At 38.1% G+C, this 25,513-nt stretch overlaps 1 protein-coding gene across 2 annotated transcripts in view; it reads left to right on the forward strand.

Moving 5' to 3' along the window:
- The first annotated feature begins 5,899 nt into the window (after window positions 1-5,899).
- The window catches only part of rabgap1l (RAB GTPase activating protein 1-like), a 378,884-nt gene continuing 359,270 nt past the window's right edge, over window positions 5,900-25,513 (forward strand). For both annotated transcript variants that reach the window (XM_015355764.2, XM_006635021.3), the window contains exon 1: window positions 5,900-6,010. The gene's annotated coding sequence lies outside the window, so the exon portion shown is untranslated. The remainder of the gene's footprint in view (window positions 6,011-25,513) is intronic.

Below are 25,513 nucleotides of genomic sequence, written 5' to 3' on the forward strand. Positions count from 1 at the left end.
TATCTGCATTTCAGATCCACAACACACATCCATTGAAACCAAAAAATCTATGTCGCTGTCACTAAAACACTAAAAAATCCATGTCTCCATCAAAGCTGTCTGGTTTAATCAGTAAAGAAAACATCGGACCAAAACTTTGGAAATCCTTAAATCTTAAACCAGTTTTTGGAAGTACACTCCAAATCCAGTAATATGGTTTGTGCAATGTCTTAAATGTTATTTAACATGTTGGAATTGTGGAAAGCTGAGGTGTCAATATCCTGAGGAAAAAATAGCAATTTTTGCAATAAATACCATCAACATTCCCAAAAGGACCTACAGTATAACAGGTGCAGTTATGAGGCTGAGCTCATTCATATGCATGGTGATTTCAGTGTAGGGGTTTTGTGCATTCACTGGGACAATTATTAATTGCAGCAGTAAATCACAAAATTATTCTTCAATGGTTATTAGAAAATCGACCTTGCGGAACAACTCAGCAACGCACACACACAGATACTAATACACGAGAATACATTTATTAATACATAAAATGTGCATAAAAACATAACAGATCTTATAGTGAGGGTTAGCAGAATACAAAAGGTATATATTCAATCACGAAGAGTTACAAATACCAAGAGATACATACATTCAGTATACCATTAATTTATACTGTTTCGTTAATGAGCTTTTTGATTACAACTTCTACACTAGATACTCAAAAGCAAGTACATCACTCATGAATTAAATTGACATCAACTGGAATTGAGGTAACAATTGAATACTGGAGATGCATTGTAGAATGTTGAATACTCATTCAATTTATGTGGATTCAGATCTCCCGCCGACACAAAGGAACAGCAACAGGCTTCTGACTAGAAATTGTTAAAGGCTTCAAATTTGGCAAAGGAGGGGTCTACCGAGAGTTCAGGCCCAAAGGTAGTACAACTGGCATTATAATCCCTCAATTCCAGACTGTTCCCAAATGTTTGATTTCATTAATTTAGCCAGTAAGTGGCTGGAACCAGAAACCCAGAAGTCAGCCCAAATAGTAGAAAGTCTTTATTCTGGATCAATACTTGTGCAGTCTGCCAGCTGGCCTAAGGACACAGTGTCTGCCAGTCTGATCATGTTAATTAATTTATGTCTCTGCTTGTGAGGCATCTTACTGCTAAGGACTTGGTAAGTAACAGGGTGGGATCTATTACTGGGGAGTCTGAGGATATAAAGCAGATTGAGAGAAGAATGGCATTGGAATAAGGAAATAGACCTAAAGTTTGACTCCAAAGCTGTGGGAAAAGGATGGAATCCTGATTTGAGACCAGTGGGGCCACATCACACCCTATTATTCTTTTACCCAAGACCCACACAAGAAGTGGTGTAGCTTAGTGAGAGATACTCAATTCTCCAGTCAGTTTGAGGACATTTCTCACATCAATGGTAAAGTCATTCAAGTCCTAATTGACTCTGGGAGTACCATAACTTTAGTTGCTAAATCAGTAGTAACCTCCTGTAAGTTAGGTGAAAGAAAAATTACTGTTACTTGTGTTTAGGGGTATAAAAGGGAGTATCCCACAGCAAAATTAACCCTTTGCTTATAACATCAAACTCAGTCAGTGTGGGGATTGCGCTCTTTTACTTTGTCAGGACTTCCTAACCTTTTCGTCTTGATGACCTATGCCTTGCTAAATGAGCCAAAGTCACCTTCAAAGACCCATGAAAATGTGGGAGCCCTACATTGCTTTAGCCTGGACCTCTTTGCCAAACCAGGTGTTAAGAGTCCAAAAATATGGCAGCAGAGAAGGATAAAAAACAGAGGGGTATACTACTCAGGGTGGCTGTCATGGGGTCTGCTAGAAAAACAACCTATGTGTTGTCATCCAGATAAGAGAAAAAAATGAACTAGCTCCAACTGACATCAACCCAAAAGCCAGACAAAAAGTCTGTCTCCCTTAATTTCCTTACAGGAAATTTCCATTGTGTCCAAGAAGAGGACCAGACCTTGAGTCATGCTCATGCTCAGGTAATAGAAATAAATGGGGTTCCAGTCAAAGGACGAGTTAAAATATCCTCCTCATTCATCATAAAAATGACCTGTATATTGATTTAATGGAGAACAGGAGGATAGACAGATTCCACAGAATCACAGGCTCACACCCATGAGCTGTGTGGAGATCTAAAAGTTGATAAGACACACAGAAGTATAAAGAGATTTAGTGATTTTGTTTGGACTGTCCCGACTGCCAGTTAACCTCTTTATAACCCAGACTGCATGCTCCCTTATACCTGGTCCTTATTATTGAGGAACCATACAAGAGGAGATTCATGGAACTGGAGGGACTACTACAAAGAACACCACAATGCCACACATATATTCTTGTGGTACTGGACAATGCCACCCATTACCCCAAAGCACATAGAAGCAAAATAGCCCTACTTTCTTTTTAAATATTAATTTTATATTTAACATACTGCAATATACAGTCATATAAAGCGAGGAGGAGTTGAAGAGTCTGTTGATGAACGTAAAAGAGGGAAAAGCTGGCCTGCTGCTTAACATAAAAAATAAAGATTATGTTAATAGGCCATATTAATCCTTTGCAAACAGATAGAGAAGTGGAGGTAGTGACAGATTTTATTTTCTTGGGCTCAAGTATCTCAGCAAATGGTGATTGTAGCCTTGAAATCAAAAGACGCTTGCTTCTTGGGAGAAAAGCTATGGAAAATCTGGATAAGATATTAAAGTGCAAAGATATTACATTGTCAACATTATATTGTCATCCTTATAGTGAAAGCTATGGTCTTCCCTGTAGCAACATATGGATGTGAAAGTTGGACTATAGGTAAGGATGCGCATCAGAAAATCGATACTTTTGAACTGCCTTGTGGTGCCAAACACTCAAACAGGTCATTTGAGGTAGGGAAGAGGATATGTCCTTTATGTCCACCCAAAGCCACAAGAGAGTGACCATGTCCTCTTAACTCCAACATTGTAATCACTGTTTAAGAATTTTATTTCATTCATTTTCTAACCCTTAATGAAATTCAGGGTTTCAAGAGACCTAGAGCATATCTCAACAAGTCATGGCAGAAGGCACAAACAACTCCAAACAAGCAAGGAAGACCAAGGGAAGAGCAAAATAAAAATGGGTCAATGTCTCTTGGTTAAGAGGATATACAGGCCAGACTTACTAACCACAATGAAGAGTTTTGCTTAGAAATCTGACATATAGTATGAGAAACTGTCAAAAGAATGTCTCCCTTTTTTAAAATGCTTTTTAAATAACAAAGTGTGAAATTTGCAAATCAGTTACTTTTTTCTACTGTTGACTTGTCTTTATGACCCTATGCAGACAACACAATCCGGAAGGGAGTGAACACACACATAGGGGGTAGAGGAGGAACTGGGCTGGTAGAGGAACTGGGGGGTGTGACGAAGGTGCTTCGGGGGGCGTGGTCCAGGTGAACAGTCCAAAAGGGAGTCCAAAGGGAAGTCCAGTGCTGGCAAAGGTCCAAAGCTGGGTGATAAATCCAAGACTAACAAAAAAAGTTAAAAGCAGGAGCGGAATCTGGTGAGGGGTTGTAGACAGGCATGACAAAGTTAAAAACCGGAGCGGATCCTGCAAAGGGTCGGGGGGAAGAAAGGGGGAATGGAACCAGGCGCTCCAGGTCCAGGGCCCGGCTGATTCAGGACACCTAGGAGGCGAATGCCACCTGAGCCGCGGACGTAGGGTGACTCGGTGATAGGCGAGCCTCCGAAGGTCCGTGTTCCAATGGCTTTTAAAGGTGGGCTGGAACAGGGAGCAGGTGCACAAAATCAACTAAAAAGTGAATGAGCCGGAGCGCCCTTAAGGGGAAGGGACTACACTCGTGACAGTTAAATTAACTTGATTTAAAAAAAAATCTCCAGTGCCCCTGTTATATCTCTTGTAATTTATGTCAAGAAAAAGGAAGCAATGTTGTGTTATATTTAAATCTGTTACCGAAAGTAATATTATTAATTGGATGGAGAATGCTATGTTTTCGGGACAATATACTTGGGAAGATAAAACCCACAAAGTTATCACAGATCACACACACAGATATGCAGACACTGACACCAGGTCTCATTTTCCCAGAAACCAATTATCTAACAGTACCAGTATATATTTGGACTGCTGAAAGAAACAAGAGCACCTAGCAACAACCTAAGCAAACGTGGAAAGTATAAAAAAAACTCCACACACATAGCACCCCAGGTCTAGAACCAACCAGCAATGCTAACCACTGCACCATCTTGCCACCCACTATCCCGCTTTCCCTGGCTTCTTGACTATTCCAGTACAGGCTTTTTCACTTTGGCCCACCTACTGTAAATCTGCTTGTCTAGTTTAAGTAGATCAGACAATTATTTTCTGATTGATTTCCTGTGAGCACATCCCCAGAGGGTGCTGCTCTTCAGTAGTGGATGGATTGCAAGTCCCTTCAGTTTTCAAATTAAGAGCCACTAGACTGTGAAGCACAAAAATAAGTAACAAAATAAAACTCTCCTTAGGTCACTTCTGACAATTTTCCTTGGTTAGTGTACTATAGAGGTGCAGTGGTTAGCATTGCTGCCTTGCAATGGGGTTCAATTCCAGACCTGGGGTGGTATGTGTCACGGATGTCAGAAAGGACGAACCGTGGAATGGCAGGAAAGCGTAAAAGACCCTATGCGTAGTGCCGAAATGGGGGTTAGCCCGGGCTCAGCTGTTCAGGAAATGCTGTATAGAAACTTATGCCCTCAGGTAGCGGACGTGGGGTGACCTGGTGCTAGGAGTGTTTCAGGACATCTGAACGTCAATGCTGAGCGAAGGCAAATGAAAGACCCAGAAATACAAGTATATCGCCCCAGAGAGAGAGAGACACCGGAAGGAAAGCAAAGCACCGGAAACAAGAGACAGGACAGAGTAGGAGCACCCTCTGGTTGCAGAGGGCGTGACACTATATTAGTAGAGTGTATATTCTCCCTGTGTTCACATGGCTTTTCTCCCACTAACAATAACATTAACATAGTGGTAGGTTATATACATGTATGACCCTGGTGTTAGTCTCTGTGTGTGACCTACAATGGACTGGTGGCCTGCACATTGTGTATTCCACCTTGCACCTGTTGCTTGCTGAGACGGTCTGTGGCTTCCTTTGACCCAGAAGTAGGTGATTAGAAAATGGATGGATGTACTACATGAATTTTTTTTTTTACTGTGGTCCTACCATAGTTTTTTTATGGTTGCAATTTGCGTTTTGTTTTATAAAAGTTTACCATGGGAATACCTTATTTACTATGATAAAAAAAAAATCTGAAAAGGGAATATCCAATGTTTTCTTGGTTCAGACTAGTAGCTTCAACGAAGGCATTGGGCAAACAACACTAGGCATTAAACTAATACAGTGCTCAAATCAAGTGATATACCAAAAATGGGTATATGCCACTTAAATGCTGTTCTGAGGTTACTTACAGTGGGAACACTTACTAGAAGAATATTTAAATATTTCCTGAACATGATTGTTAATATATGTTGTACATTATATTGTAATGTAATGTCATGTATTGTCAGACAGCTTTGTTAAGTGCTTTGGGGCAACCCTGTTGTGGAAGGCGCTATATATAAAAAAATGAATTGAAATGTAATAATACATAATACGACGGATGTATTTAACTGTCACCAATATCAATAGTTACTTAGTAGGCATCCTAGGGCAACTTACAACCACCAAGCTGTAAACTGTTGGAAGTGCAAAACTGCATACTTTAATTTTGGTCTGTCGAGGCGCATTATTAGGCAGAAGAACTACCAGAAGCCTAAACTCTCTGTAACTTGGCTGCGCGCGCGCGTCAGAACCTGTGGCCTAAATGCTGGCGGTGACGTATAGTGCGCAGCGAGAGTGCGTAGAAGCAGATGATTTGCGGACTGGACTGACAGCTCACACAGACTGGCAGCTGAAGGGATTGGAGAGCACTGGCGACCGAATAAATTGTTTCACATCTCAACACAGTTGAGTGATACAGGTTAGTGTGTCTTACATGCTTAGTTGCTCCTGTACTAACCAGATACTTGTTTTTAAACTGGCAGCCTTAGCTGGTGCTGTAATTTGTTTGGACTTTTTCTTCGCCTTACTTCCTGTGACAGAACAGCCGAAGCAAAGCTCCTAATTACGGTTTCAGTTGTGAGAATGAGTTTCCATTTTCCAGGCAGGAGTTTTCGTTTTTCTGCCAAAGTTGTTGTTTGCATTGCGTTTCGCAGTTATCTTTCCATCTCTTCCCTTACTGTCTTTATACCCCGTAGCTCCAACGTGAAGGATGTGAGAGAAGTAATGACTAAAAACAGCAAGAGAGAAAATACTCGGTTCCAGTCCAACAACAGTCGAGACTCTAGCTCTTTTACACGGGACGCAAATTGAATGGTGTATTGAGGTAGCCGTACGCTAGCAGTAATATGCAGCTACGAAATTTGCTTATTCCTGTTTTACTGAAGCTCTTTCCTGGCGTCACCTACTATTGCAAGAAACATTCGAAAGGATTCTGGCGAATCAGTCACTCGGGATTAGAGAAACATCAATTCTGTTATTTTTTCAAGTATTGATCGCTTTTAGTATAGTTTAGATACGAATAGATATTCGTTTATGAGTTTAAACTTTAAACTCCACACCCGTTTGAGGTAGCCTAAATAAATACCTGCATGCACAGTTTCTGAGCTTTTGTTTACGTATTTTAAACATTGGATTGATGATGGCAAGCAAAGTGTTAAAGTACATTGAATTATTTATCATTTCAGTTAAGTTCCCCTCAGTTGTACTGTAATTACTTTGCTATAGGCATTTGGCCACCTGTATCTTCTGTTCCAGTTGACAGTTATACTTTACTGAACCCAGGAATGATTTCATCCTTACCTTGATAATATTTATTGTATTTTACTGTTCAGTGTTGAGATAAGAACAGACAATACTAATTGTGATGTTAATAAACAATGACACTTATAATGAAGATTTAATTTGGTGTCTCAACCTAACATAAAAAGCAAAAATAAATAATACTACAAAGATTTTTATAAATGATATTGTTCTATACACCCTCTTCTGGATACAGTGATAAATCCAAAACTTAGGAAGTGTATGGGAGTAACAAGAATCAGCACGTCTAACAAAACAGGTTTAAAAGGTAATGAAACGCAACACTCCTTTTTGTTGTGTGTCAGAATATAAAATATGAAGATATATATGTTTAAAGTTTTGTGTAAGGTGCTATCCTTTACATTGTAAATAACCTGCATACAGTAGCATCTCTACAGTATCTCAAACATATTTAAGTGTAACAATTCACCATATTTTGCATGTTTATATTAGTATTGCCAGCAGAGATCTAGGTTAACCAATGGCTGTAAATAGACCTGTGTGTACCCAGTGATGGACTGGTGTCCCATCCCGGGAGTAGTCCTGCATCGCGCCCTGTGCTTCTAGTCGGTTAATGTCTTCAGTCGTGTGGTTTCATCACTGTTACCTGACTAGTCTGGATTACACTCGGGCTTCTGCATTTGCTCTTTTTACTACTGTACAGCATTCCCTACAGTGAACCTAGGGAACTGCAAAACCACCACTATCTTATGGATGATCATACATGAAAAATGGGAACTTGTTGTTAACTCTGATACAAGTTCTTTATTATTAGCAAATGACTACAGTATATCAGGTTGAAGATTGACTTTACGGTGGATACTTTTGAATTTAAAGAAGCATTGAAGAGTAGTAGTTAGGGCTCTGGACTTGTAACTGTTGAAGGCTGTGTGTTAAAAACCTCCATGAAGCACTGCTGTTGTACTTGTGATCAGTGTACTTAGTTTTTCAGTAAAGTGCCCTGCTCTTGTAGTTCTTGCAATGTGCTAGTTTTCTTTCAAAATCAAATGCAAAAATGATCACTGTGTGTGCATATATACTGAGAATACAGAAGCTGTTGTTGTATGGTTATTTTGGTGGTTTTTAGGTAAATATTTTTTTTTGGGGGGGTGCATAATCTATTTTTTAAATTGTAGTATTTGTTTACAGATTGATTTTGTAAACATTAATTGTAAATAATTACTAAAAATATATATATAGTTACTAAAAAACTAAAGCATTAAGTACAACAGCATATGAAGTTGATTGATTTTAATTACATTCGTCGAATGTTTGATACCATTAGTTAGGATTAGGGTCATCTGTGCATTTTGACATTATTAAGAAAATTAGCCTTAAATAATTGTAAAATTTTGCAAGGTTAACATTTTATTAAAAAATCATTAACTTTTTTATGACATAAAACGTTTTGTCATTTAAGTATAGCTCAGTTATGGTTGTTTCACACATCAGCCTTATCTAAATAATTTTAGTATTTTTATCTGGTGATTGGTCACAGTATTTTACCATATTCTAGATGATAATGTTTTACTGTGAAATGGAGAGCAAAATGTTAGTGAATGTTGCTTATTTTAAATGAAAACTGCACATTTCAATGGGCTATATAAAATGTATTGAATAATTAACATTTTTACCTCTGTCTTTGTATCATAGCTACCCAAATTAAATTCCCTGTTAGATTTATTTAGTTGCAATCTAGAATCTTGCTGTATATTGAAGAGGCATATAATCTTGTGGCAGTGTCTGCTTGTTGCTTCTACAGGTTCACCAAGCCAATTTGTAATGGGTCCACACAGTATATATATATACAGTACAGCTTTTTATGTTTTAAAGTGTCCCAAACAACTCTGTCCTTAGATTTACTGTGATTTCACAGTGTGTTTCTTCATTCATGGCCTCTGTGTTGCATGTTGAGTAGACTCAAAACTAGGGTTGGGTACTGCCTCTGGAAAACGTACCACGGTATACTGCGGTATACATGTATGTACCGTAATACGAGTTGCATACAAAATAAAGCAATGAAAATTGTTGTTTTGTTGTTTTATTCTATTGACTTAAACAACTTAAAAAGACAATCTTACTTGCAAAAAAGAAAAAAAAATCAAAGTATGTCTAATGGTAGTAATGGAATTAAAAACACTGTACTAGAAGTACAGTGGAATAAGATATACAGATGCAGCCATTCAAACGAACGGGGTACGCTGCGGTAATGATCAAGACTAGACTTCCTTCCCGACTAGAATTATAGTAGAATCCGAAAAACTGGAAGAAATAGCACACGTTCAATGGGTCATTGAAAATAAATATGTCATATGTACCATTAACATCGTCAATGGTAAACAACCCTTAATATTACAACAATCGTACCCCATGGATTTGTAAAGGAGTATTTGATGATAATTTTCTCTGATTCTCTGTAAAAATATATACAGTGCCTTGCGAAAGTATTCGGCCCCCTTGAACTTTTCAACCTTTTGCCACATTTCAGGCTTCAAACATAAAGATTTAAATTTTTTATTTTATGTGAAGAATCACCAACAAGTGGGACACAATTGTGAAGTGGAACGAAATCTATTGGGTTTTTGAAACTTTTTTAACTAATAAAAAAATGAAAAGTGGGGAGTGCAAAATTATTCGGCCCCCTTGCGTTAATACTTTGTAGAGCCACCTTTTGCTGCGATTACAGCTGCAAGTTGCTTGGGGTATGTCTCTATCAGTTTTGCACATCGAGAGACTGAAATTCTTGCCCATTCTTCCTTGCAAAACAGCTCGAGCTCAGTGAGGTTGGATGGAGAGCGTTTGTGAACAGCAGTTTTCAGCTCTTTCCACAGATTCTCGATTGGATTCAGGTCTGGACTTTGACTTGGCCATTCAAACACCTGGATACGTTTATTTGTGAACCATTCCTTTGTAGATTTTGCTGTATGTTTGGGATCATTGTCTTGTTGGAAGATAAATCTCCGTCCCAGTTTCAGGTCTTTTGCAGACTCCAACAGGTTTTCATCCAGAATGGTCCTGTATTTGGCTGCATCCATCTTCCCCTCAATTTTAACCATCTTCCCTGTCCCTGCTGAAGAAAAGCAGGCCCAAACCATGATGCTGCCACCACCATGTTTGACAGTGGGGATGGTGTGTTGAGGGTGATGAGCTGTGTTGCTTTTACGCCAAACATATCGTTTTGCATTGTGGCCAAAAAGTTCGATTTTGGTTTCATCTGACCAGAGCACCTTCTTCCACATGTTTGGGGTGTCTCCCAGGTGGCTTGTGGCAAACTTTAGACGAGACTTTTTATGGATATCTTTGAGAAATGGCTTTCTTCTTGCCACTCTTCCATAAAGGCCAGATTTGTGCAATGTAAGACTGATTGTTGTCCTATGGACAGACTCTCCCACCTCAGCTGTAATTCTCTGCAGTTCATCCAGAGTGATCATGGGCCTCTTGGCTGCATCTCTGATCAGTCTTCTCCTTGTCTGAGCTGAAAGTTTAGAGGGACGGCCAGGTCTTGGTAGATTTGCAGTGGTCTGATACTCCTTCCATTTCAAGATGATCGCTTGCACAGTGCTCCTTGGGATGTTTGAAGCTTGGGAAATCTTTTTGTATCCAAATCCGGCTTTAAACTTCTCCACAACAGTATTACGGACCTGCCTGGTGTGTTCCTTGGTCTTCATGATGCTCTCTGCGCTTTCAACAGAACCTTGAGACTATCACAGAGCAGGTGCATTTATACAGAGACTTGATTACACACAGGTGGATTCTATTTATCACCATCAGTCATTTAGGACAACATTGGATCATTCAGAGATCCTCGCTGAACTTCTGGAGTGAGTTTGCTGCACTGAAATTAAAGGGGCCGAATAATTTTGCACGCCCCACTTTTCATTTTTTTATTAGTTAAAAAAGTTTCAAAAATCCAATAGATTTCGTTCCACTTCACAATTGTGTCCCACTTGTTGGTGATTCTTCACATAAAATAAAAAATTTATATCTTTATGTTTGAAGCCTGAAATGTGGCAAAAGGTTGAAAAGTTCAAGGGGGCCGAATACTTTCGCAAGGCACTGTAGATATGCTTAGAAATTAGATTCCCTCAGCAAGACAATTCTAAGCAATAACCATACAGTATGTTTTTCAGGAGAAATAAGAAAAATAATCCCGGTGTTATCATCAAATACTCCTTTCTGTGTGATTTCCGAAATCACGTCTTATTTCTAAACTTACTAGCCAATGATATGTGGGCAATACCTTTGGTATGACATTTTTTTAACTCACCCTTTTGAAGTTAACGGCATTTTCATCGCAGTCGTTTTGTTCTTTGAATCCAATTTGATTTTATGAATGTAAACAGTAGAAAATCTTTGTTAAAATTGAAAAAATAAGAAAGCTGATGGAAATAGCTGAAAATTTCCCCTTTGTCTTTCGTGACTAACGGACCGTGGTTTACCGGTATACTGGTTTTATTGCACACCTCTACTTAAAACCTGTAATGTTAGAATCTGCAGAAATAAGTAAATAAGTTAAATGACGTATGGGTTGGATTGTATTAGGAGGCACAAGAACCAATAAATTTTTTTGTATTGTACAAGAAACATTACATATAAGCTAAGACACTAATACAGCTAAGGATGGACCTGGTATTTAAATGCTTATATCTAAATGCTAGGTGTTTTAGAAACACAATACCCGAGGCAGAAACTACAGTACCACTTTAGCAGTCAATTATGATACTGTATAACTGGAATCAGAAAAATATGGGCTAACTGAATGAAAATTAATATAACATTGTTGGATACACATTGGAGAGACAGGAAAAATGTAAGTGAAAAACTAGTATGCTATAAATTAAATGTAAATTAAATTCAACACTGTTTAATAAGATTAAGATTTTATTTTCAACAGAAGAAGTTATCTTTTAGGGACTTTCCCTACAAAAACTGGAAGAGATCAATAGTCCGTAGCAGAACCCAAAAATGATGTATATGGTTAATGTCTGCTTTATTATCCAGTTTGTTGAAGTGGGAATGCTTTTATTGATCTCTTTTCAATTTATCACATGAGACAAACAGAAGTGAGAGGACCATTAGGGAACTGTGATCGTAATGTGATATGCTTTGAAATATACTTTGAAACAGTACAGAGTCCAGGTTGGTGAGTACAAATCAGAAGTTCACAGTTTCTGGAAAGGAGACTTTGAATGAATGAGTCAGAGCTAACTAGAAGAACAGTGGAATAAGATATACAGATGCAGCCATTCAAGATGAGCGGGGTACGCTGCGGTAAAACATTGTGGGCGTGTCGCATCAAAACGCGTCTTAACCTGTCTTATCGCGTCATACCGTATAATACCGCAGTTATATAATAGTATCCGGAATCACCACCAGGTGGAGTTAATTAAGCTTAACCTCTCACGTACAGCATTCGAGCTGTTGCCAGAAAATGCATGGTTTCAAATCCCGTTCACTGCTGAAGGACTATCTTTTTCCAATTAAGAATTTAAGTTGTATACTCTTTAGACGTTTAACAATTTTAAACTGTGTATTAGAGTATGTTAATCATTAAATATTAAAAAGTCGGTATATTTTCTAAAAGCAAGATTGCTCAGTTGGACAAAAGTACACAACCTACCACCTTATCATGAATATTTTAATTATGCAGAAATGTTTTATGCATCAAAGTCTTTATGGAAGATATTACTAATAGTATTAATAATTAATGACCTTGGACTGGCTGTAAGCTCAAATTATTACCGAGGTCCGCTTTCTTTGTAACTGTCTTTGTAAACGAAAAGACTATTTTTTCATTGACAAAAAGTAACACCACAGCATTTTGTTGATCCGATCATGTATTCGTTTCCAACCATACAAAGTAAGTTTTGAGAATCTCAGATTCACCATGCCTTTCATATGCTCATAAACGATATTAATTTAGGAACATAAACATATTATGTAAACTGTATATGGCTGGTATTGGTAATTTTAAGAAAAAAATACACACCAGTATTCCACTTTCTTCCTAAACATTTTAAGCATCAAAGTCTTACATGTGGTTATTTGGAAATGTTTTTACGTGCTCCTTCTGACCATATTAAGTTTATATATACTTTGTAAAAAGTTATGATGTTTTAGCTTTTCTGAGAATACGGTCGTTATCAGAGTTAACAAAAGCATACTTTTAGAATTTGATTAATAGGGAATACAATATGGAATCGCGCATATAAAGAAATTAATAACGATATAATGATATTCATGTACTGTAGCTCAAATAGTAGTATAATACACTTTCTACGGATATGTGTGCTTCAGTTTCACTCCTTTCCATGTGATGATGTCTGAGCCATGATGGCTTAAGCTTATGCCTTAGATGCCTGAGGTCTGGCATTCGAACCCAGCTGTCGCCATGAGTATTCTTTTAATAAATCAACATTTCTTTGAAAAGCTTATGGCAAATATTATGTACGCTAGATTGACATTTTTTATATTCCTAAATATCACAACACGTTCGAAGCCAAGTCATTTTTTAATAACAACAAATAGTTTGAAGTTGCTACTACTGTCTTTATTACTGATAATAAATATTATCGACACTGTTTTGAATTTGTTGGTATTTCTAAATATCACAAAACATTCAAAGTTAAGTGAGTTAAGTGATAACCATTATCCATTAATACTTTCGCTCGTTATCACAGTAAAAGAAACTCATGCTTTTCAGAATTTAAGTATTAGGGAATATAATATGGAATCACATATCTAAAGAAATTATAACAATATTAATTTAAGGATCTAAATACAGTATATGTATTTATATAGCTGGTAGTATTACTGTATTCCACTCTCTTTGTAAACACATTTTATTAACACCCGAATCGCAGCGGGTGAGAAAGAGACAGATAAAAGCTAATCCTTTTTTTATGGTCTGTACGTGTAGCTCAAATCCTGCTTACCTAAAAATTAGACTCTAAAAGAGTATTATTGGACAATGTTGTGCTAAAGAAATGAATAAAAATATTAATTTAAAAATCTAAATATATTGCAACGCATACGGCCAACATTACAGGTTGTGCAAGCCAGCTTGCCAGCGCGGTGACGTCCCTGCCTTTCCCTTTAGCTCAGATGGCTGGTTCCCTATTGAGTGACGTTGGAGGCCCGGGTTTGAGTCCCCAGCAGTATTACTGTATTCCACTTTCTTTGTAAACACATTTTATTTTTAATTTGACTCATTTACGCATGATGAACCATGATGTTGACATGCAGGTGCGAAGGTGTGCAGGTCTGAAGTAGAGTTAACAGCTTCAGATTTAAAAGTTTATTAATAATATCTTCAGTGTCACATTAACATTGGAATGTTTTTCCAAGCGTAAAAAGAGGCGATACACAACGCGTCTCCTCTATACATTTTCAGTTTACAGACCATCCAAGATAATTTATTATGAATAATATATTTTGTATCGCATTAAAATTGGAATGCTTTTCACAGGTGTAAATCCACCTATTTTCTAACCGCTTTATCCAGAACAAGTAACAGTTTTACCCCTCCTCCTTCCCTGCTTTATGCTCCTTAACAATACGCTCCTGCTTTGTTTAACAGTGGTATGACAAATAAATGTTAATGGTGATAAAGCTATGCTTAAAGTTAATTAAGGGACTTAAAAGACAAAGATATCGATTTATGTTGTATTGTCAGCTTGTTAGGCCCGAGGTGATGATGCGGAGGGCCAGCAACCCTTTTAACTGTGACTACAGATGCAGCCATTCAAAGTGAGCGGTACAGACACGTACCGCAGGTAAGATGACACGGGGTACCGCGGTGCGTGATTGGTTGACCGACAGGGGCACTCGTGGTCCGTTGGTCTGTCGTAGAAAGACTTACTGTAAACGTCTTTACTGTGCCCGTTGTAGATATTGAATTTTACCACTGAAGGGAAATCTTAGTAGCTGAGCATAAAAAGAATAGGAGCATACTGTAACGCGTGTGAAGGCCATAAACGATATTAATTTTGGAACGTAAACACACAGTATATAGCTGGTCTCGGTACTTTAAAGAAAAAAAAACACACCAGTATTCCATTTCTCCCTAAACATTGTAAGCTTCGAAGTCTTTAACTAACATGATACCGAAGTCAACAAGCATACTTTTAGAATTTGATTAAAAGGGAATATAATATGGAATCCCGTATCTCAAGAATTTAATAACGGTATGATTATATCCGTGTACTGCGGCAGGGCTGTGTAGGGCTGTTTTGCCTGCCTCTTCATGCGAGCTGTCTTGTAGCCTACTGGTCTAGGTGCGTGACTACCAACTGGCAGGTTGTGTGTTCGAATGCAGCTGGTGCTGGACCTCATTTTTATTTATTTATTTTTTAATCGCGTAACATAAACATATTACCCTATGCAAACTGTACTGTATACAGTATGTATATGTATATTTAATGTCTTAACTGTGCCCGTTTAAGTAGTGAATATTCATATCTAATTTTACCACTGAAGGGAAATCTTAGTAGCTGAGCATAAAAAAATAGGAGCATACTGTAACGCGTGTGAAGGCCATAAACGATATTAATTTTGGAACATAAACATACAGTATATGGCTGGTCTCGGTACTTTAAAGAAAAAAATACACACCAGTATTCCATTTCTCCCTAAACATTGTAAGCTTCGAAGTCTTTAACTAACGTGATACCGGAGTCAACAAGCATACTTTTAGAATTTGATTAAAAGGGAATATAATATGGAATCGCGTATCTCAAGAAATTAATAACGATATAATTATATTCATGTTGCAAAAGAACTGCAACGGACATAAAAACTCCCTTGCTTTTAACAGAGCGTTCCATAATTTCTAACTACGAAAATGCCAGGTGAAAGGATTTGTAAACATATTTTGTTAAAGCAAGTCAGTTTTTTCCGCAGCACATAAAATACATTTTTCCAAGAAAGTTTAGCCTTTGTCACTAATGAAACCACTAAATAAAGACATAAATATAGAAATCTTAAGATTTGTTTTATTTAATGTTGGTAGCAGGATGAACTGTCAGAGTGTATATTTTGTGGCAGAGCTGCTGCAAGATGTTAACAGTGAAAAAGGTATTTAGAAATGAGTTATTTCAAGATGAAAAAGAAAACATACACGAAACATGGTTTCATTATGACCAGAATCGGTCTTGATATATTTTTAACTTGATTTACAGTATTTGAGAGGTATTTCTTAACACCGATACTACAGTGCTTAAGTACTGCTCACGTTATGTTTCTAGGTTTATATTATGCATTTCATACGGTCAAATTACTTTTGAGCAACTAATAAGAAGCGCGAAACGGTATGCGTTTTAGTTTCGTTTTGTGCTGGGACCCGTGGATTGATTAGAGATATCAAGTACATACAAGTCATTTTTTAAATGTTGTAGTTCGTCTTGAAAAAATGTTACGAGTACATCATCTATCAACAATTACACAGGTTCTGTTTCCATATTGCGGATTTTGGTTAGGTATTATCAAATCTGGTGGCGCTGTGTGTTAGTTTACTGAGTCCCATGTCACATGGTCTGTGATTGAAACCTGTAAAACCGGTTTAATTCGTCACAGCCAGCACTCTTCAGGTGTGAGGGTCTTCTGCTCAGAATGAAACGCTAACATGTTTGTGTATATTCTAATGGTAGTGGGGGCAGGGTGTGTGGGAACAGGTTTGGTTGAAATTGCATTGGAGATCTATGTTCTTCACACCTGAAACATTTTCACTGAAAGCATTGTCTTCGCAGTTTAACCGATCTTGTTACAGCATGTTACAGTTTACTATTATTAACCATATTAATTTTAAGTGCTTAATGTAAAATCTATCTGTAAAAATATATTTTCATTGTTCAAATATACATTAAGTCTGACTATCATATAATAAGTTAAATACAAAACTAAAGAAAAAATAGGGTTAAATATAATTCAAAATATTTTGCTAACAATGTTAACTGTTTATGAATAATAAAATGTATTAACTAAGGAGTAGGATGGCACAGTTGTTAGTATGTTTTTTGTTTTGTTTCTTTTTCATAAATACAACAGTAGTACCTGATGTCTCAGTGGCTTTCAAAATTAAATTATGCATGAAAACCTGTGAACTAGAAAGATAACTAAGATATCCATCCATTATATTCCATAATATCCATGAAATATATGGTGCTGAAATATGTGTGACGCAGTGGTGGCCTGGCACGGTGAGGTGCGCTGGCAGCTGTGTGATGCAGTGGTGGACAGGTATGTAGAGGTGCACTGGCAGCTGTGTGTTGTGATGCAGTGGTGGCCTGGCACGGTGAGGTGCGCTGGCAGCTGTGTGATGCAGTGGTGGCCTGGTACGGTGAGGTGCGCTGGCAGCTGTGTGGTGTGACGCAGTGGTGGCCTGGCACGGTGAGGTGCGCTGGCAGCTGTGTGATGCAGTGGTGGCCTGGTACGGTGAGGTGCGCTGGCAGCTGTGTGGTGTGACGCAGTGGTGGCCTGGCACGGTGAGGTGCGCTGACAGCTGTGTGGTGTGACGCAGTGGTGGCCTGGCACGGTGAGGTGCGCTGGCAGCTGTGTGATGCAGTGGTGGCCTGGTACGGTGAGGTGCGCTGGCAGCTGTGTGATGCAGTGGTGGCCTGGTACGGTGAGGTGCGCTGGCAGCTGTGTGATGCAGTGGTGGCCTGGCACGGTGAGGTGCGCTGGGAGCTGGGTGATGCAGTGGTGGCCTGGCACGGTGAGGTGTGCTGGCAGCTGTGTGGTGTGACGCAGTGGTGGAAATGTTCACCATGTTTCACCATGCTGAAAATGTTTGTACCAGACTTTTTTGAGGCCTGTTTAATTGTGTCCGAAGTCTGATGTTGTAAATTTTATTGTTAAAAAGATCCATGAAAATGTCACTACTAAAGTTAGCTGGTACTGTTGGTATTGTAAGTGGCAAGTAGAGCTCATATTTTAGATTTTGTGTAGTTGCTAACGTTGAACTGTGGGTTGGAAGCACATGAATATATTCATTATATGCCAGCGCACCTCACCGTGCCAGGCCACCACTGCGTCACAACACACAGCTGCCAGTGCACCTCTACATACCCGACCACCACTGCATCACACAGCTGCCAGCGCACCTCACCGTGCCAGGCCACCACTGCATCATACAGCTGCCAGGCCACCTCACCGTGTCAGGCCACCACTGCGTCACACATATTTCAGCGCCATATATTTCATGGATATTATGGAATATAATGGATGGATATCTTAGTTATCTTTCTAGTTCACAGGTTTGCATGCATAATTTAATTTTGAAAGCCACTGAGACATCAGGTACTACTGTTGTATTTATGAAAAAGAAACAAAACAAAAAGCATACTAACAACTGTGCCATCCTACTCCTTAGTTAATACATTTTATTATTCATAAACAGTTAACATTGTTAGCAAAATATTTTGAATTATATTTAACCCTATTTTTTCTTTAGTTTTGTATTTAACTTATTATATGATAGTCAGACTTAATGTATATTTGAACAATGAAAATATATTTTTACAAGATTTTACATTAAGCACTTAAAATTAATATGGTTAATAATAGTAAACTGTAACATGCTGTAACAAGATCGGTTAAACTGCGAAGACAATGCTTTCAGAGAAAATGTTTCAGGTGTGAAGAACATAGATCTCCAATGCAATTTCAACCAAACCTGTTCCCACACACCCTGCCCCCACTACCATTAGAATGTACAAAAACATTTTAGCGTTTCATTCTGAGCAGAAGACCCTCACACCTGAAGAGTGCTGGCTGTGACGAATTAAACCGGTTTTACAGGTTTCAATCACAGACCATGTGACATGGGACTCAGTAAACTAACACACAGCGCCACCAGATTTGATAATACCTAACCAAAATCCGCAATATGGAAACAGAACCTGTGTAATTGTTGATAGATGATGTACTCGTAACATTTTTTCAAGACGAACTACAACATTTAAAAAAATGACTTGTATGTACTTGATATCTCTAATCAATCCACGGGTCCCAGCACAAAACGAAACTAAAACGCATACCGTTTCGCGCTTCTTATTAGTTGCTCAAAAGTAATTTGACCGTATGAAATGCATAATATAAACCTAGAAACATATACGTGAGCTGTACTTAAGCACTGTAGTATCGGTGTTAAGACATACCTCTCAAATACTGTAAATCAAGTTAAAAATATCTCAAGACCGATTCTGGTCATAATGAAACCATGTTTCGTGTATGTTTTCTTTTTCATCTTGAAATAACTCATTTCTAAATACCTTTTTCACTGTTAACATCTTGCAGCAGCTCTGCCACAAAATATACACTCTGACAGTTCATCCTGCTACCAACATTAAATAAAACAAATTTTAAGATTTCTATATTTATGTCTTTATTTAGTGGTTTCATTAGTGACAAAGGCTAAACTTTCTTGGAAAAATGTATTTTATGTGCTGCGGAAAAAACTGACTTGCTTTAACAAAATATGTTTACAAATCCTTTCACCTGGCATTTTCGTAGTTAGAAATTATGGAACGCTCTGTTAAAAGCAAGGGAGTTTTTATGTCCGTTGCAGTTCTTTTGCAACATGAATATAATTATATCGTTATTAATTTCTTGAGATACGCGATTCCATATTATATTCCCTTTTAATCAAATTCTAAAAGTATGCTTGTTGACTCCGGTATCACGTTAGTTAAAGACTTCGAAGCTTACAATGTTTAGGGAGAAATGGAATACTGGTGTGTATTTTTTTCTTTAAAGTGCCGATTCCTGGAAAACCCCTCTGAAGTGGTTCCATAAGAAAAGAAAGCGTTGATCAATACAAGTGTCTTTTAATACACTCTTTGCTGTGCTCTTGAGGATCCTTGTGATATTTTAAGCTCTAGTTGAATGATAGGTGTCGCATTTTAAATCATTTTCGTAGTTAGAAATTATGAAACGCCCTGTTAAAAGCAAGGACATTTTTATGCCCGTTGAAGTAAAACAAAATGCCTGACAAAGTATGGCTTGGACAGATTCCAAGTGCTTGTACAAATGTGCTAAAGAAATTATACTTTGAGTATACAGCTTGTCCAAAGTCATCCATTATTAATACTATTAGTAATATCTTCAGTAAAGGCTTTGATGCATAAATATTTCTGATAAAGGTAGGTTGTGTACTTTTGTCCAACTGAGCAATCTTGCTTTCATAAAATATACCAACATTTTAATGACTGATGATTAACATGCTGTAATACACAGTTCAAAATTAAAGGCTCAAATGCTGTACGTGAGAGGTTAAACCTGGCGGTTGTACAAGGCGACGCCGGATAGTTAGTCACGTGACACACGTGAACTGCGTGATACCCCGGTGGGCGTGTCGCGGTATGCCGCGAAATACCTCACCCATTTTGAATGGCTGCATCTGTATATCCACGATATAGCACAGGCCTCGAGTGCCTTATTGCTTTTATAAAATGGTCCCCAATATGCGATTGCTGTATAGAATTAATTTTAATTTAAAAAATGTATTTAACATGAAAATTAAGCTGTTTACATTCCTCTGCCTGAGAATATAGTCTCTCGTTGCTACACAACGCAGAAACACAGCCACAAGTAACATTAGCTAGCAAAGAGAGGACATTAGCTAGCCAATATGATAAATACAGGGGGAAAAAAGCAATTGGGATAAAAAGACCTGCTGATCTGTTCTACATATCAGGAAGAGAACAGAATATGATTTTTTCTGTTCGAAACGTGTGTTGTCTTTATGAAATTCATGTATTTTAAATTTTTAATTAAGAAGAAAAAAACTTACAACGTACACAGTGATTCTAAGCTGATCACAAGAAGAAAAATCCCCCGTTTTTCACGCATAAAAAGTGGTTCTTAACTATCGAAACCTGTTTTTACAGTTTTTAAAGTCATGCAACGTCTAAGTTAAGCAGGAACACAATTATATCTCATTTTAGATTCCTTTTTTAAAAATTAAAAACATCGTTTGCCCAGCCTAAGGGGGGGAGGATGCTCTCATTGACAGCTGACACTCCTCCATGCACTTAAGTGAAAAAATATTAATGCCAATGTAAATGTCATATTTACAATTTGTTGATAATAAAAATGTTAAGTTAAGCTTTCTCAGTTAAGTATGAGAATTCACCTAGGGAGCTGTGTAAGCATGCGTAGGCAGCAAAAGATCAGCTAAAGAGGGAAGAAAACGCTTTCAGAGAAAACAATGTTTCTGGTGTGAAGAATACAGATCCTCGATTCAATTGCAGCCTAAACCTTTCCCCACACACCCTGCCCCCGCTGCGATTGGAATATACTGTATACAAAGCACTGAAAGCTTTATAGTAGATGATCTGGTGTTTCACATAAGTAGGGATTGTACATAATTCTGGCTTTATGAACTCACACCTGGGATTCGAATAACTCAAAATAATTTAAAAAAAAAACTGCACCAGGTACTAGATCTTGTTTATACTAAAGTTATATCACTGGGCAGTGGTGGATGGTGTGCTATTTTGTCAGCAATCTGCTAATCTGTAGACAACATTTTAATTCTGTAAGGAATGTGTGTAGCATTTACAAATTTAAATTGTTTCAAATGTTTAATTAGGAAGTAAAAATAACTTACAGCTTACACAAAGAGTTAAACTGCAGTATGGTAAAACAAGTGTTCAAAAACACGACATTGGATTGCTGGTTGCCTTACATTTATTTTAAAAAATAAATTAAACTTTATTTTAAAAAATGAATTAAATTGCTTCCCCCCTATATTCTCATGTAAGAGTAGAATAGGCAAACCTTCCAATGAAAGACATGTTCCTTTTGTCCAAGACTGGCAGGAAACAGTCAAAACTCGCCACAGCCAGACTGTTAACTTGATCAACCTTTTTTTAATAGCCTTGCAAATGCGCTCATACTGTAGGATATGTACTCGATGCACCAAAGATGTCACATTTACTGTACATGTCAAACCAGTTGCTTTCTGTTGCAGGTGTGCTTCTGTTGTGTTTTTTTTCACTCCATAGCCTCCGCTTTATCATTTATACAGTATACCTATTCCAGAAACATTTTCATTGTCGATAACTATGCAGGGAGAGCATGTAGATTCCAAAACAACATACAGCAGCAGAAGTGAGCACTTACCTGCTCGAAAATGAATGTGTTCCCAAAAGCATATACTGTATAATTATTGCAACATTTGCAAACATTCCTGATACACAACCACGTTATTTACTCTACGTTGTTCTATTTTATGCCGTGACAGGAGAATACACACTATATTAATTATTGTTGCTGCTGGGCTTCGAGCATTGAGTCACCTACTTCTTCGACTAGCTTGCAGAGAAAGTCATTGCCCTTCCCTCTGCCTGCCTCACCTGTTCCCATTTTTAACCATCCTGTGTCCGAATTGCAGCGGGTTGCATGCTTTGTGTCATTTGTTCACAAAGTTATTGAGATCTTAAACATCGTGTCTCATAAATAAATATTTTAATAAGCGAAGCTTATGAAAACTTAAGAAAAAAATGACCCTGAAAAAGATGCAAGAAGCTTGAAATTATTACTATTATTATTAGGTTAATACTGTTAATAATGACTAGACACATTATAGTTTTAGTGGTATTTTTAATACCGCTTTGTTATTCTCGATTCTAATTGCAATATATACGATTTTGTTTTAAGGCTTGAGGCATCTGTTTAATTTCCCCACTGAATACAACATTTTGAATTAAACCGCTTGAACCGTTGACAATATTCATGTTTGCAAATTCACATTTTTATTTCATTATTAATATCAATTTTAAACTAAACCACTCCATGTCCGATTGCCTTTTTCCAATTCTTCCACCTCTTCTTCAGACAAAAACTAGGTGTCATTCTGCTTTTGTTCCCCTCCTACTCCCTGTTAAAAACATTTCTTCTCTGGCAAATGTTTGCCATTTCTTGAACATTCACTGAATCTGCTTCCTCCTTACAAATTGTTCCACACAATGTCTAGTTCATGCTCTGGTGCTATCCCTCCTAGATGATTGCAATTCTTGGTTATTCTCCTTGCCAAAAATATTTGCCCATTCAAGCTCAAACAGAATTTTCCATCTTTCCTTGTCTTTTCTCTTCCTTGCTGTAGGTATCCTCTCACAAGGCACCAGTAAATGTAGGGGTTGTGCGCAACTGGGACAATTATTAATTGTAGCAGCAAGTCACAAAACTTATTCTTCTGATGGCAATTAGAATCCAACCTTGCGGGATAACTCAAACAACGCACACACACGGGTACTGATACATGAAAATACATTTATTAATACATAAAATGTGCATATAAACATAATATATCTTATCGTGAGGGTTCGCAGAATACAACAGGTATATATTCAGTCACGAAGAGTTACAAATACCAAGAGGGACATTCGTTCAGTATATCATTCATTTAGACCATTTCGTAAATGAACTTGGTTACAACTTCTACACTAGATACTCAAAAGCAAGCACATCACTCAAAGGAATTACATTGATATCAACTCAGGTTGAGGTAACAATTGAATTCTCGAGCTGTAATGCAGAAAGTTGAATACTCATCCAATCTGTGTGGATCCAGATCTCCTGCAGACACAAATAACAGTGGCAGGCTTGTTGCTGTCCAATCGGCGCTTTCTGGCTCGGTGCGGCTTGCGGCGATGCGCTGCTGATGCTCTCTGAAGACCAGCTAGTTAGTGTTGGCTGAAACTTGCAAAGTTTGTGCACAGGGGAAAAGTGACTGCGGGTCCCAGCAGGTCAGGAAGAGGACCAGTTCATTCCTGATGAAGCGCTAGTCCTGAATACTGATTCAGCTGTCCACAGTTCCGACCAGTTCACGAGGCTTGCTGCTGATGCTAACCTTGGGGTGATCCTTTTGTTACGCGCTGGCAACCTCCGTCCTCGACTCTTAAAACAAAGGAAAGTCCTGCACTCGGACACACTGGCCATTATGTGGTGGTCCGGGCTGAGTCTGAGGATGTACAGGAGGAGCCCTGAGGCTGAATGTCCAGCAGGCATGCTGCGAGAATGTCCTGCGCTTGGGAACTGTCCTGGCCTTGGTAACTGTTCTACAGCTCTCTGTGTTGCCTTTTTTACCTGGAGGAAATGCAGGTCGTTCATTGGTTGAAAGTTTCATGGGTATCAGAGACCCACATGGGGTTAACCTGCCCTACCAGTTCCTGATTGGCTGATGATGAGTAACCATGCTCTCTGACCTAAGGGTTGTAAACCAACTTTGAATAACACTTTCTTGGAATCTCCCAGACATTAAGGCGTCAGACAACATTTTTGTTAGATTGCTGGAGAATCTCAGCATTTGGGAAGCTGTTCCTTATCAGGACACTCTATCAGCTAGAAAAGCACCTTAATTGTGAACCAAATGGAATGGCCTCTCTGTATCAAGCACCACTGAGATGAAAGAGAGAGGGACTGGCAAGGGAGCAGAAAACTTAATTCCTGTATTTTAAAAAGCCTTGCCGCTACATTGCTTTACTCACTCTAGAGAGAAACTCTCTCATGGAATCTCACACATCTGATTCAAATACCAAGGTCTTACCTACTATTGTCTAAAACACTGCTCATATCTATCTTCAATGTTCTTCTGTAAATCCACACCATTCACTATCTACTGAGCCTGATCATTCTCTACTTCTGATCCTCAGAAATGAAAACTGCTCAGTCCTATCCACTGTTCAGCATCACGCTCAGCACTGTTCAGTAAGATTTGAGGCATGCAGTTAATGAGCTTATGACTTGTCTTGATAGTCCCAACTATAACCACAATGTGTTCTTTTCTTTGCAGATTGCGTATGTCTGTCCAGACTGTCGCAGCTCTCCTCCAAACATTCATTTCACAACCATTATTGATAGAGCTGAAGCTCACTTGTTTTTTGTCTATTTTACCTGAGTACGTGCCCACTACAGATTCAACTTTGTCTTGCTGTGAGGGGGCTGCTTTTGCAAGTCACCTGGCAGATAATCTCTGTTGGTGGACCCAGTTATGGTTGATCTGTCTGGACACATGGATGCCCTTTACTTCCTTTAAGCATGGCTAAGATAGTGTCTCTTTTTCAGTGGAAAGTTTGTGAGGTGCCAGTAACTGGCCGGGGTTTTGTATGTTGAACGTTTATACCTGGCCTTTTCACACACATTTCCATTGTATTAGTGACTTCTTGAAAATTGGTTGATTTCACTTTGCTAGCCTTCTAACTTCCTGTTTCTAGGTGAACAACAGCTATATATTGTAGTCATATTTAAACCATAAATACAGAAATATGTAAGAAAAACAAGTTTCTTATTCCAATGAAATTAAAATATGTGTATGCTATGTAGCCAACTAAATGCTACTAACATTAGTAGAAATGCATAATGTTTCTAAAGGAATATTATGCTGAAGTTAAATATACATAATGTGGCAAATGTACAGGTTAATATGAACTTTTTCTGATTTCACATTCTAAAACCAATAGTTAAGTATTCATTCAGTAGCTGGTTAACAGACATAGCAATAAAGAAACACTAAAACCAATTATTAAAAAAATAATGAAGGAACACTGATACCGAGTCACAAAATGTCTTGTAACAAGTAAGAATTACTCTGCTGAGGTGAAACGTCCTCATCAGTGCCAGT

Source organism: Lepisosteus oculatus, chromosome 9 (assembly GCF_040954835.1).
Source record: "Lepisosteus oculatus isolate fLepOcu1 chromosome 9, fLepOcu1.hap2, whole genome shotgun sequence".
Lineage (NCBI taxonomy): Eukaryota > Metazoa > Chordata > Actinopteri > Semionotiformes > Lepisosteidae > Lepisosteus > Lepisosteus oculatus.